We start from the raw sequence: 14,752 nt of genomic DNA on the forward strand, positions 1-14,752 counted from the left end.
GGCTGCTGAGTTACCAAGACAAAAGCAAAAGGTACAATCTGGGAGTCCCACGAGCATAAGAGACAAAGTGCCTGTCCACATCAAGTCAGGAAAAATGACATTAGGTGAAGTATCATCATATAAAGAACTATATAACCACAGCTTGTATGGTCACCTGTTTTACTATACTTTGCTTCTGTTATTTCTGGTGCAAAATAACAAGTTGGGGAAAAAATGTATGAACCAATGTAAATTAACATTATATTGACATCATTCCTGAATTAACCAATTCTGTATCAGTTAATCCAATATGTTTGAGTTTGTTAGGAACTTAAGGGAATGGGGGAGAGTGTTGAATTTGAATCTAAAGTTCAAAGCCATAAAATAGAAGAGAAGAGGCCCTGGTGGCCTTTGAGCTGGTGTCAGTCTCAGTCCACTTCTAAAGCCACAAGATGCTTGGAGATCCAAACTCTAAGACTCTGAATTTCTCTATGTATAAACAGCTATTTGGGAAACCCTAACCTACTGACTCCTTACTAGGATTTAAAAATACAATGTATCTTTTTTTTTTTTTAACATTTTATTTATTTATTTGACAGAGAGAGACAGCCAGCGAGAGAGGGAACACAAGCAGGGGGAGTGGGAGAGGAAGAAGCAGGCTCCCAGCAGAGCAGGGAGCCGGATGTGGGGCTCGATCCCAGGACCCTGGGATCACGCCCTGAGCCGAAGGCAGACGCTCAACGACTGAGCCACCCAGGCACCCCTAAAAATACAATGTATCTTAAATCATCCTGTGGACTGATGAGAAAATTTTAACCTGATTCATCAGTAAGATATATATTATTGTATATAGTAAGAGCAATATTAACATGTTCTCTGAAACCGGACTTGACTTTAACAGACATCAGTTGTTGCGTTAGAGTGAAAAATGTTTTCTTTATAATTCTTAGAATCATAATCACAATTCTTTTAAGGAAAGGATAATATACTTAAATTATGATATGCTTCATTGATCCTACAAAGGAAAAATATATCACCATTTTTATGAATAGGCCTTTTTAGTTTTCTCCAATCTAGGTTGATCTGACCAACCTGGAATATTTCAAAGAACTTCATTCTGTTCTTAGCATAAGTAATATTGACCAACAATAGTGTGGCCAGATGAGAATACCCAGGAAGGCAGAAGCCCTGAAAGTATGCCATAAGAAGAATAGTCAAAAAGGTTGAGTATATTCTTGAAAAAAGACAAGTTTAGAAATCTTGATATTTTAAAGGGCCATTATGTAACAGTGAGAAGACCTTCCAGTTGGTACTGAGCAGGCAGAACTAAGACAGTGAAAGGAATGAGTGATAACAAGGACTTACTCATAATTAGATATGTCTGATATCAAAGCATCTAGTTGCACAGAATTAATTTTACCAACACCTGAAGGTATCCAAGTTGAAAAATCAATGTATCAGGGATGCTGCAAAATGCTTTTCAAGATTGAGTGAAAATAGGACTAGATAATCTTTAAACTACATTCTTTGATGTTCTACACTTTTACTCCTAACCACTTGGGAGCGACATATATACTGGGATGATTCTTCCCCATGCTTGTCTGGTTATATGAATATTTCTGAAATTTGGCTGTACATCAAAATCAGAAGCTTTTGAAAATGCAATACATGTTCCATTTCAAGCCCTTTGAATAGCATTTCTGGTGAAGTGGGGCCAGAAATCTGTATTTTCAAAAGCAACAGGCAATTGTGCTGCATCCAGATTGCTGTTCAAAGCACAGGGCTCCTAAGGTCTAGACAACAGAGTCCGTCCTTTTATTGGCTGGATAGGTTTTCAAAATTGTGCTTTTTAGTGACTAACGTGCCACTTTAACTCAACAGCCAATTCTATAATGGGGAGGTATATTTGTGAAAGGACAGCCAAACAGTAGTACTACGACTAATAATAATAGCAATAATTGCTTGTAAAACAGGCACTGTGCTCAGCATTTCACATGCCTGGTCTAATTTTATTAGTATGAGCCTATTAGGTCAACTTCTAAATACTGTTTTGTTACTTTGCTGAAGGATGTAGTGCTGAGACACTTTGTTCTCTAAAATCATAGGCTCAGAACCTGAACTGTTTGAAATCAGATCAGTTAAAATGGAACAGTCTGCTCTTGCCTGGAGGATTCAAGTCACACTGACACTGAGAAGCGGCCTCAATTTTCAACCCAGGTGCAAAACTTCAGATAAGGGTTTTTCGGACATAATGTTCAACATTTATCTTAACTTTGTAGTTTCCAAGGAAACAGAATCCAGAGTCCCCTTCTCAATGCAAGTCTGATATTAACTCTTTTACATTACAGCCTTGCTCTTTTTTGGCACTATCAAAATTCTGCTCTATTTAAATAGTATCTAAACTCTAGTCTTTCCCAAGACTTATTTTTAACCCCATATTTTCCTTTGCTTGGTGAGACGTCCTGTGTCTCCTCTGATGCACAATCTTTATTGCTGCAACAAGCTGATAAGCCTAACTTTATTGGTGTACAGGTATATCCTGAGAATTCTTTAACAGATGGGCTTTATCAGTAGCTATTATAGTCCTTAATTTAAAGATCAGTAAAAGAACGTTCAGAAAAGAACTTACACAGGATCACATGGTAAGTGACACAACTGGGACTCCAACCCAGGTCTCTCTAATTTCAAACACATAAAATCAGAGACTGTTGGAACTGAAGGAAACTAAGGGATGCCATGCTGCTAACTTTAAACAAAGAATTAGCACTGGAATCCAGGTATCCTGACCTCCCAACCCTCATCACATGGGTAGTTTTGTCTTTATTCATTTGCCAATTGGGAACTTTTCAGGCTTTCCTGTTTGATTGCACCTTGTGTGGACCCAGTTATTTTCATGGGGCTTTTGGGACAGTCTGAGCCTTCACTAAGACTCTAACACTTATAACTTCAGGCAGTACCCAGAATTCCAGATACTTCCTGGTTATGACAGATGAGAGTTTAAGCAAAGCAGACTAATGCCTTTTGAGTTTCCACAGGTGCTGAAATGCAATGTATCAACCTCCTAGATACAGCAATATACTAATTTCCTAAAATAAGTGAATCATGTCATCCTTTTCTTCCTTTTCCATCCCCAGTCCAAAATCAGAGTACATGGCTGACCCCCTACTCTGCTTAAGTCTCTAGTCAACCCTAAGGCATAGTTATCCAAGGATAATTACCCAAATCTTGACATTCTGAAGTTCTGTAAGGCACAATATTCATAATCATTGGGGCATCTGGGTGGTTCAGTCGGTTAGGCATCTGACTTTGGCTCAGGTCATGATCTCAGGGTTCTGAGATCAAGCCCTGTGTCAGGCTCTACACTTAGCAGGGAGTCTGCTTCTCCCTCTCCTCCTCCTCCTCTCTCTCTCTCTCTCTCTCTCTCTCTCGTTAAAAAAGCAGAACCTAAGGCCCTGCTCCCCACCTCTGAAGCAAAATCCACATTTTAACAAGACCCCCAAGTGATTCATATATATCTTAATATTTAAGCAGCACTGTCCTAGAAGATTCCCAAGTACATTTAACGTAATTTTGTGAAATTGAGAGGTCAGTCTTGTCTCCACATCTAATAATGCACAAAGTTCTGTATCAAGAGCCCCATTCTCTGTCTTTCTCTTAATTCTTAACAGGGCACCAATATCCTGCTTTCCTGGCTATCATTTTCCTTCTCACCCCTCTCCCCAATATTTATTGCATCTTTTCTGAGTGATCTTCCTCTAAATATCAAAGGAGCCTGGTATCATTCCCCTTTCTGCAATTCTTGAAAGACTAGTTGTAATGAGATCTAATCTCCTTGGAGAACCACAAGCATCTGCTGGTTCCTGCTCTCCCACTTTATCTTTACCCTCCTCCACCCCATCACTCACTCTCTACTGCCCTCACTCCAAGCTATTTAGAGGTCCCTAAATAATATGTGACCTCAGTGATACATTTTCACATTCTCCCCCCTCCCCAGGGCAGAATGGCCTTTTCTTACTGATCTACTTATGATCCACCTAAAGCCTCTATCCCCTGAAGCCTTTTCTATCCTACCCAAAAAGAATTAATTGCTAATCTGTTTATGTTCCATTGCATTTTGTACACATATCACATTTTATTGAAATAATTTTTATAGATGTATCTCTTCCTTGTTCTTATCAGAACCCAACAAGAACATGAGATCTTGAATGAGAGTGAACTTTATGTATTTTTTATCTCTAGCATTTAGTGTCTAGCATATAGAGGATGGTCAGTGAATCCCTGCTGAATGCATAAATGATTCACAATGAAATAAACCTTGGTCCTCAAATAATTTTAAATGTAATTTTGTAGAAGAATATTGGGTAACTTCTATGTGTATTTTGATAGATATTAATAAATACATTATTGAAAGCAAAAATATATGAGAAGAAACTTTTTTATCACTGATATATTTATTAACCACTCTTGGAAGAAAAAGTTATTAATGAGGTTCACATGATGATGTACCACCATTAATGAACGTAGTTATGAGCTGTCCTCAGTTTCAAATTCGGTAACTTCTTGAAAACCTTACCAACTGCAGTAAGAGGTAGATTACAGCCTAAGCATGCATGTTTGAATGTTAAGAGAACTTCTGTTTATTTTGTTTTGTTTCAAATACTGTTGAAGGAGTAGAGATGTAAAACATAAAACTTCCAATCTGAAGTATAAAATATTAGAATTATCCGAGCTTAAATTGCAGACAAAAGACCTAGGCAGTAGTTAAAAAATAGGGAACACATCAGCATCACCAGGGGAGCCCTTGCAAACCATACTCAGATCCTACTTCAGTGTAGGACACCTGAAAGGCTCAATCAAGTTCAGTAAAAGTGAAAGAGAAAAATAGCAAAAGGGAGAGTAAAAGGGAAAGGGGAGAGTGAGAAAGAAGAAAAGAGGATGGAAGAGAGGAGGGAAGAAAAGAAGAGGGAGTGAGAAAGAAAGAGAGAGAATGCATTACAAGGACAATCCACTTCCAATTTACCACTGCAAATATTTCAACACTCCTTGTGTGGCTAACGTGCCTGCATAGTTTTCTGCAGAGACCTGACAAGAAGCCTTTACACTAGAATTAAATTTTTGGCTGTATGCTTTACCACTCAGATTATGTGTAAATATTAGAATTCAAACTACTCCTTGCTGACATGTGCATAAAATTTGGAAAACCATTTTCTTAATAATGCAAGGTCCTTCTGGAGCTCCGGTATTTCTATTTGTCTCCCTTCTCAAGAAAAATGCTGTTTTCATAATAATGTCCATTTTCTTTTCATAGTCTCTTTACACTCAGTAGCCCAACATTATAGTTTGGGTAAATACCATGATTTTATTTTATTAATCAAAAGAGAGGTCAAAATGTACAATACTTGACAGAAGATGCATACTGATAAAGGAAGGGCTGAAGTACATAAATCTCTACGATTTGAATCACAGAACCACATTTCTTATGACTTAAATTTTATCTTATCAAAGGACCCATAAAAATGATAGTCCATTTCCCTGAGTGAGTTAGAAATTAAGAAATTAAGAACTGGACTTTTAAAACTAGTTCAAGCACTATCTTTTTCCAGTGAAGTTTTTCCTGACCGTTTCATCACATGGTATAGACCCTTCCTTCTTTTCACTCCACTGTATCTCCATACTTCTAAGATTACTATTCGACTCAAATGTGCATAATTTTCCATGTTCTGTTACATTCCCAGATTGATAAATTACTCAAAAGATGAGGCTATATCATACTAATCTTGCATTTTTCAGTTTAGTCCAGTTCTTGGCCCAAAGAATGCACTTAATAAATGTTTAATACATCAGTGGCTTTAAAAGTCAATGAGAGTAATAACATAGTTCTGTTTATGTTTTTCTAATGACAGAAAACAATATCTAACTAAGCTAGAAAATGGTTTCCATAATGTATTTATTAACTAGTAACATTTTCTAGTAACAATACCAACCTCCTAGGATAGAAATAGAAAGAATATTACAAAGCAGAAAAAAATCATCTATTTAATTTCAATAACAAGAGACCACCTTTGTCAACACTATCTTCCTTTACTTATCTGTTGTCAAGTTCATACTTTCTATATGTCAATTAGCCCCTTTTAGATGAGTGTTCACAATGGGAGCTGTTTCTAAGTTACTACTTATGTCCTCCTAAAACTGTTTGTAAGGTTAATGGCTCTTAATTGCACTGAGACAAAAAAGGACAAGGAATGAGGTAGTGAGTCTGTACAGCTTCCTCTACGTGGTGGTGGTTGTGACGACCCGGTTTTCTCTGTTTTTCTGACCCCCTTTTATAAAACCGCGTAACTCTCACAACACTTTCAGTGACAAAGCACGCCTGATTTGTTTCAAGTCCAGATCTTTAGACATTTATGTTTATGTTTGTCTGCCCAGAGGTTTCAAATCACAAAACAACTGCACATACTGATGAGGGGGCAACGCCGATGAATGATTTAGCTAAAGCTGCTACATAAGAATTAGCTATGCAGAACTCCTGCTATGATGTGACTTTGTTAAAAAGCAGGCTACAAACATAATCTTCTTTCATACTTGGATGTTTGGGGTTATTTACTACCACCAGATTTTTGATTCCTGCTAAACATACACCTCAAATTTCATGACAGATAGAAGCTCTATGAGACAACTTATAACAACGTTTCAGAAAATTGCACATTTGAGGATCCAATTTCATTCTTTCGTGCTACCCCTGAAATCAGCCTTCTTTCTGATCACCAGGCAATTTTTCAACCTCTTTGAGATTTCTCTTCCTAAACAATTTCTTCCAGAAAAGCTTTTGGCAAAAATTTAACACTTTAGTCAGCCCCTGTGATTTAGGTGAATTTTAAAAATCTGAAAACAGATGCCAGTGAAATGAAGCAGGGGCTGAACCTACTTACCTGAGATTCAGTGTCTCCGTGGTGAGAGCCTTGCTCTGTCACATTTAAACAGAAACTCAGTAAATGAAGACATGTTATTTTCCTTTTTTGTGCTTAGCTTTAAGAATTCATGTACCAAGGACATGCCAATAACGAAACTTCAATGCTTCCCCTAAATAATACCAATTATTTTTTTAAAAGACAAAATCTGACATCAGCATTTGCTATAATATTGTGTGTGCGTGCGTGTGTGCATGTGTGCGTGTGTGTGCGTGTGTGTGTGTGTGTGTGTGCGTAATAGTCAAGAGCATACTTAGAATGTGGCCGTTGGGGTTCAAATGTTGGCCTTGCCATTTATTAGCTATGTGAACTCAGCTAGCTTATTTAACATCTCAGTGCCTCAGTTTCTCATCTATAAACTGGTTTTAGTAACAATACCAACCTCATAGGATTTTTGTGAGAATTAAACAAGTCCATATGAGTAAAGTTCTTAGAAAAATGCCAGGCAGCTCCTCAAGGCTGCCTGTAGGATGGGCATGTTTTAGACCCTTTCTAGAATACTGTTAGCAGGCAGTCCCTATGAACCAACCATATTAGAATCAAAAAAGATTTTGCATTTTTAAAACTCTTAAAGATAAGCCTCTATATTGGTAATTCACCACAAGTTTGATGATCTTCACTACTTATCACTAAAAATTTCTATCTCTATTGTTTCTTCCACAAAGATGGAGAAAAGATACATAAACATCTTTTACACTAGGATAATGATGACTAACATCGATTGAACGCTTCTTGTTTACCAGGTCCTATAATAAGTGCTTTATATGTAGAAGTTTATTTTATCCTCACAAATGCCTAAGGAATCAGGTTCTCTTATTATCATCAGTTTACAGACAGGGAAACCAAAGCTGTGGGAGATCACAGAGCTAGCTAAAAGGGTCAGAACAGAAAATGAGGAGGTATCTGTGTGACTACAGGGATGGAAGCTGAGTTCTTAAGAATGGCACTTAGTTATGGAAGGGGCTACATAGGAAATTCAATTGAATATCTTCATCTCTCAGCTGAAGAACCTAGAGCAAGACGGTGACTAAGCTGATGCAAAATCTAAGTCTCTTGCCTCAGTCTCCGTCACACCACACTGTACCCTCCTTTCCTTTAGTCTAATCCTGGATTTATATTTTCCCACTTCTTCAATGTTGAGTAGAAAGTCAGGGGAAAAAACATGTTTGCCCTGAATATATTCCTCCCCCACACATCCATTTTTTCTCCTTTGAAGTAGCAGCAACAGCTGCCAACCAAGGATCCCCCGGGCTCACAGAGCATCAGTCGGTCTCACAGATGAAGGCGAAGATGAAAAGCCAGAAATCCCTCCTTTAAAGAACTTGCTAATGTTTTTCACTCTAAATTCACTCTTTCATTAGTGAACACTTTTAAGACAACCCTGAAAGCTCAAGGCAAGAGTAGCAAAGCACTGAATTCTGGAAGCTACAAGTGGTCCCTAATTGATTGCCAAGGGCCAAATGAAGGGGAGTTGGGTGAATGGACACTCAGGTCTCTATCTTCTCGAACTCATTTTATTCAAACTCATCTTTTCCGTAGCCTACAGTGTCTTCCACCTTCCCTGCGTTATTAGAGAAAAACTTCATTAGCCAAAGGCAAGAGGAAGAAAAGATTGCTTCTGTATTTATTTAGGGTCCCAGTGACTTAAGCCCTTTATTAAGAGAAGACGTAACAAGAGTTAGGAACAGTATTTCCTGGCTTAGACCAAAAGTGGTTGCATTCTAAATCTGAAATCTGGAAAGAACATTCTTAACTTTAAGCATAATGTTTCAATATTTTACACTATCATTTTGCTCACACATACATCCATCGCACACACATAAAAGCACTCATGTAAAATGCATTATACTGATTCATTTTGCAAAAAAACAGGCTCTGTCGTAATTCCACACTGAAAATTATCTCCTTTTAAAACTAAGGCCAAGTCAGGAAGAAAACAGTAACATATTCATTTAGTCATTTATTTAATAAATATTTATTGAGAACCTACTATGTTCTAGGCACTCTCCTAAGCACCGAGAATACCCCAGTGAACAAAACAGACAACATTCCTATCTTCATGAAGCTTCATTTCTAGTGGAAAAATAATAATAATAAACAGGATGAATAAATCAAATATATTGGGATGCTAACTTGTGATAAATTCTAAGGAGAAAAAAAGTAAGTATCGAAAGACAGTAGAAGTAACCAGACAAGAAGAGTAGAAATCCGAGATGGTATGGTCAACAAACACCTGATGAGAAGGTAATTTTTTTTTAAATAAAACAAAAAGGATTTAAGAGATTAGAATTCCACTAGAGAAGAACAACTCCAAAGGTCCTGAGTTGGAAGATTATCTTGTATCTCCGAGAAAAGTGCCCAGGAGAGCATAGTAGCTCCTGTGACGTGAAAAAAGAGAAGAGTTGTAAGAAATGAGATCAGAAGGATAAAAGGAAACCAGATTATGTAGAATCTTACGGTTCATACCAAACATTTTTACTTTGACCATGAGCAAGACAGAAATCTATCAAAGAGTTTTAAGCAGAGAGATAACAAAATCTGACATGCTTTAACAGCATCACTCTGGTTTGGGAAGTTAAGAATGGACTGAAGTAGTACAAGGCTAACAACTGGTGGCTTTTATAATAAACTAAGTGAGAGATGATGGTGACTTGGAGCAGCGTGTGGCAGTGCGGTACGGTGTAAAATGCTGGATATAGTTTTTGAAGTAGGGACTAGAAGATATGGTGATGGAATTGAGAGAGATGGGGGGAAAAAAAGTTACATTTGAAACCTAAATTTCTGGCCTGACCAACTGAACCATGGATTTGAAATGGGAATACTATAGGAATGTCTGCATGTATGTGTTTTCTTTCTTTCTTTCTTTTCTTTCTTTCTTTCTTTCTTTTTTTTTTTTTTTTTTGTTTTGTTTTGTTTTGTCTGCTGGAGATGGGGAAAGAGCTCATTTTTTTTTTATTTAACAACTAATTTATTTAACAACTAATATCACATTTCTTTTAAAGAGCTCATTTTTTAACATGTTCAATTTAAGATGTCTATTAAGCATCCCAGTGGAGATGTCAAGTAGATAATTGGATATACAGGTCTGAATTGATAGGAGAGGCCGGCTAGGAAGAAATGAATTTGGGAGTCATTAGCATATAGATGAGGAAGATTCAACAAAGAGACTGAGAAAGATAGGTCAGAAAGTAGAAAACTAGGTGAGTGTGATATCCTTGAAGCCAAGTGAAGAAATTACTTCAAAGAGGAGAAAGTAAAAGTCTAATGAATGCTGCCCGTAGGTCAAGAAAGTTGAGGTCTGAGACTTGACTGCAAGATGTGGAATCATTTTGCAATGTGGGATCATTGGTAGCCTTGATGAAAGTAGTACCAGTGGAGTAGAGAAGTGTGGACAAAAACCTGATTAGAAAGAAATAAACTAAAGCTTGTGAGTATAGACAACTCTTTCAAGAAAGTATGCTATAAAGACATGAGAAATAGGGGAATAAATGGATAGAAAGTAGGATCAAGAAAGTACCGTTTGTAAGTAAATTAAGAGATATAAGGATCCACTAAAGAGGGAAGATTTCTTGATGTCAGAAGGAATTAAGAGAGGTGTCTTTAGGTCAGATGCATGTGAACTAGGGCAGGCTATTCAAAGGGTGGTCCAAAAATGGCTGGGAGACTGTCAGAAATGCAAATTATTTGACCCTATGCTATAGCCAATAAATAAGACTCTCGAGGGTGGGACCTAAGGATGTAGGTCTTAATAAGCTTTTCAGGTAATTCCCACACATGATAGTCTGAAAGGTATTGACCTGGTGCACAGGGGAGGGATCAATCTTACATAGGAACACAGACAATTCATCTGTAACAACAGGAGAAAAGGTGGCATATGTGCGCTTAGGTGAGATGGGTAAGTAGATATGGTAGTGGAAATTTATGGAATTTTATGGAAATGGAAATATTATGGAAATTTTATGGAAGTGGAAATATTATGGAAATTTTTTAGTAATTACTTTGACTTCTCAATGAAAGAGGAAGCAAGAATTTTCTGCTTTGAGTTGGACTATTAGTTCTAGAGACCCAGAGCAGCACTGTGTTGCATAGCAGCATTGATTAATGTCCTCGTGTACTCCAAGTCCAACTCAAGTACCCTTGCAAAGACAAACTTCCCACCTTTTCAGGGCCTAATGTTCCTTACACTGATCTACACTTTCTGGCCCTGCCTCAATCATGCCATTTCTTACTAAAAATAAGGCTGCCATTTACGGAGCATCTGCCATGCTACAGGCACTTTTAAATATATTCTCTCATTCAATCCTTCCACAGTGATTCATTTATCCATTATTTTACAGATGAGAAAACGGGAGACTCATAAATGGAACTGTTTATTTACCTAATCATTCACATACCACACTCTCCAGGGAATATAGCCTCACCAAAGTGGCTTCAACACAAGCACTCTGTTTTCCTCAATTTTATGCCACTCCTCCTACTTTTCCTACTTAAGTTGCTAACAGGAGTCCACTTTGTTTTTTCCAGAGGTTACTTTGGTTTAACTGTTCTTTTAGCCAATCGATACAATTCATCTTTCAGGATTCTACCCAATTACTATTCTCTTCTCCTCCCCGATTCTCCTCCCCCTCCCCCTTCCCCCCTCCTCTCTTTTCCTCCTCCTCCTTCTTCATCAATAATTTCTTGACTTCCTACAGTTGTATCTTTACAACTACATCTAACATGCCATTTTCATCTCTTTCTCAAACCATCCACAAAGTTTAATTTTTTTTATTCCTTCTTAAATTTTCTATTAGAGAACAAGTATTATCAGTCTCCTTCTCATTTCACTTAGTCCAACTTTTTGGTTTTTCTATCATATTTTATGTGGCCATCCGGTCTTTTCATGTATTTACTTTTCATGTATTTACTGCCTAAGCTGCGTTCCCCAAAAACCCACACATACCTACACACAAATAGCCCTCAATCTAGAAAGTGTTTCGAGCATTAAAGCACTGTTAAACATTTATGCTCCAAATCAATGGGAAAAAATTCCAATGACAGAATATGCCGATATTACATAAGATCACCTGTAAGTCTTTCTTGGTCAATATTTGCTTATTAATTATTTATCACATAGGTTTACCATAAAATATTTTCTAGGTAATAAAAACAGTCTACCATAAAAAAAATCTAATGAATATATACATTCATCAATACCTTTCAGCATTTCATGAGCAGTAATGCACTGTTGTAGGTTTTATAGTTATTGACCTACATTGAGATTCTAAAAAAATAAATAAGTGTGTAGTCAGGTCACATTTTCTGTTAGATTACTAGATTTAGTAATATTTTCACTATTTACTAGTGATAGAACTTTTTTTATTATTTTTCAAGAAAAGTATATAGGTAATCATGTACAGGTAATTAAATCTAGATATTATCTTAAAGTTTAAATAAAATCATTGGTAGTTTAAGACAGTGTGTGCCTAAATTAACCATTTTTGTCATCTATGTAGGACACATTATTTTTACTAGGCTTTTGTGGTCCAGTGAAATTAATCTTTTCTGAACTCCATATGTATGGTACATTACCATTCAGGGATTTTCTCTACCATAACTGATATGTGACAATGAACTCTATATTCTTCCTACATCATACTTCTACTTGTATTTCTTATCCTGATGAATATTCACCACCCAAACTCCAAATCTGAAATTCCCCCAGGTAACTTCCTCTCCCTCACTTCTTAAATCTATTCAATCACTAAGTGCTATCAAATCTACCTCAAATCTTCACGGAATCCATCCTTTTGAAGTTCACCAGAGTTTCTTATTTCTGGACTTCATCCTCTCTTGCCTAAACTAGGAGAACATGCCCCTAAGTGACCTTCTTGTCTCGGATTTGCTTGGCTATTACTGCAATACCCATCTGTCTATCCTGCATCATAAAAATGCCAAAGTAATAATAATTTGAAATTTAAATCTCAATAACTAATGACTTCACTGCTTTGCTCTAAATTCTTGAATTACATACAAGATAATTTCCAAACATTTCTGGGTGACCCTGAAGGTCACTGCTAGTATTTCCAACTTCATCTCTTGCTACTTACTCCATCACCACCATTCACACTATTCTTAATGGAACTTCTGTAACCATGGGTTTCTTGCCCCCAAAATAGGTTGTTACTTCTACATAGAATAATCACCTCCCCCATCTGCAAACGAGAACTCAACTTCTAAAATGGAAATTATAACGATAATCACTTCCCTAGATTATAAAAGCACAGCAAACTATTTAGCTCTTTACAAATAGTAGCTATTTTTATTTCCCACAACTAATAATCATTATAATTTAAGCTTTTTTATTCAATGTGGGCCATTTAAACTTATTCTTAAAACAACACATTATATAGATTTGATGTTGTTGATAAACACCACTGAATTATAAACTTGCACTACTGTTCTCTTTCTATTCTTTACTTACTTGAATCTCTGAGAAATTACAAGCATTCCATTTGTGTTGTGTTTTTCTTTCTTCCTTTCTTTTTAAGGTATGCATTTTTCTTTTTTTTTTTTTTAAGAATTATTTACGTATTCATTTGAGAGAGAGAGAGAGGAGGAGGAGCAGAGGGAGAGGGACAGGCACACCCTGCACCCAGCACTAAGCCTGATAATGGGCTCGATTTCACAACCCCGAGATCATGACCTGAGCCGAAATCAAGAGTCCGACACACTTAACCAACTGAGCCACCTAGACGCCCCTCTTCTTTTTTTTAATTTGCAAATAAGAGCACTGGTTCCCCTGACATTCAAGCCTATATTCTTCTAAAGATGTTATTATTTTGTTGACTGATAGTTCATTCAATAACTATAATTACCATCTGCCATGCTGCATCTTAAATTATCTAGCAATTGCATGTATATTAGTTTTCAATTCTGGAAATTAAGCTCTTGAAAAGACACTTCCCCTTTGAAATCAGGTAAAGTTCCAGGTGTATTTTTCAAATAATTAGATTTGTAAATCCACTCTGCTCTTTGTTATTGCCACGTTGTAATACTAATGTAAAATTTCACAGTCCTTTCTATGAATACTCTTATTCAAGGCTAACTTTAATATATAACTATTGTGCTTTTATCCTTACTGATCTCTCATATTATGTGATTTTTGAAAGACACAAATAAGTAACATTTGGTTTTCTAGGCCTGTGGTTAAAAAAAAATAAGAGTCAATTAAAATCATTTGGATGTATTTTGAAGGGGGAAAAAAAAGCCTAAATTCCTAGGTAATAGAGGCAAGGAAGACTTGACTTGAGGAGTCTCTCAGTATTCATCTTAAAGCTCTTTTTGATAATAAAGGGCATACACACCTCTATAAATATGTATCTCTTTCAATTTTATTAAAGACATTTCCTTATTTCTCCTGCCAAAACTGTTTATGAAAAATATATATCTTTGGCTGAGAATTCGAGCTACAAACAATTCCAGAATTCTCCTAAGGAATCAAAATAGTATGCTTCCTTCTTATAACAGGTTCCTTCCTTTTCATTTAATTTTCATTCAGTCATATTTCCCTTCCTGTCTTCTCTTGACATTTTTGTATTTTAGAACACATATATTGTACAAGACAATGGCCTCTGATTTATTCCATTCGTGACCTGAGATTTGGATATGGGCAATTCATAGTATTTGTAAAAAGAATATATTAATACTATCCATCAGCCCCAAATTCAAAATACACATTTGCCAAAGGAACTCTAATAAACAGATCATTGAATTTTAAAGCTGAAAGGGGCCTTGGAGAGCCTGGAGTCCAAACCTGAAAAATG

Source organism: Ursus maritimus, unplaced genomic scaffold (assembly GCF_017311325.1).
Source record: "Ursus maritimus isolate PB19 unplaced genomic scaffold, ASM1731132v1 scaffold_12, whole genome shotgun sequence".
In the NCBI taxonomy this organism is placed as follows: domain Eukaryota; kingdom Metazoa; phylum Chordata; class Mammalia; order Carnivora; family Ursidae; genus Ursus; species Ursus maritimus.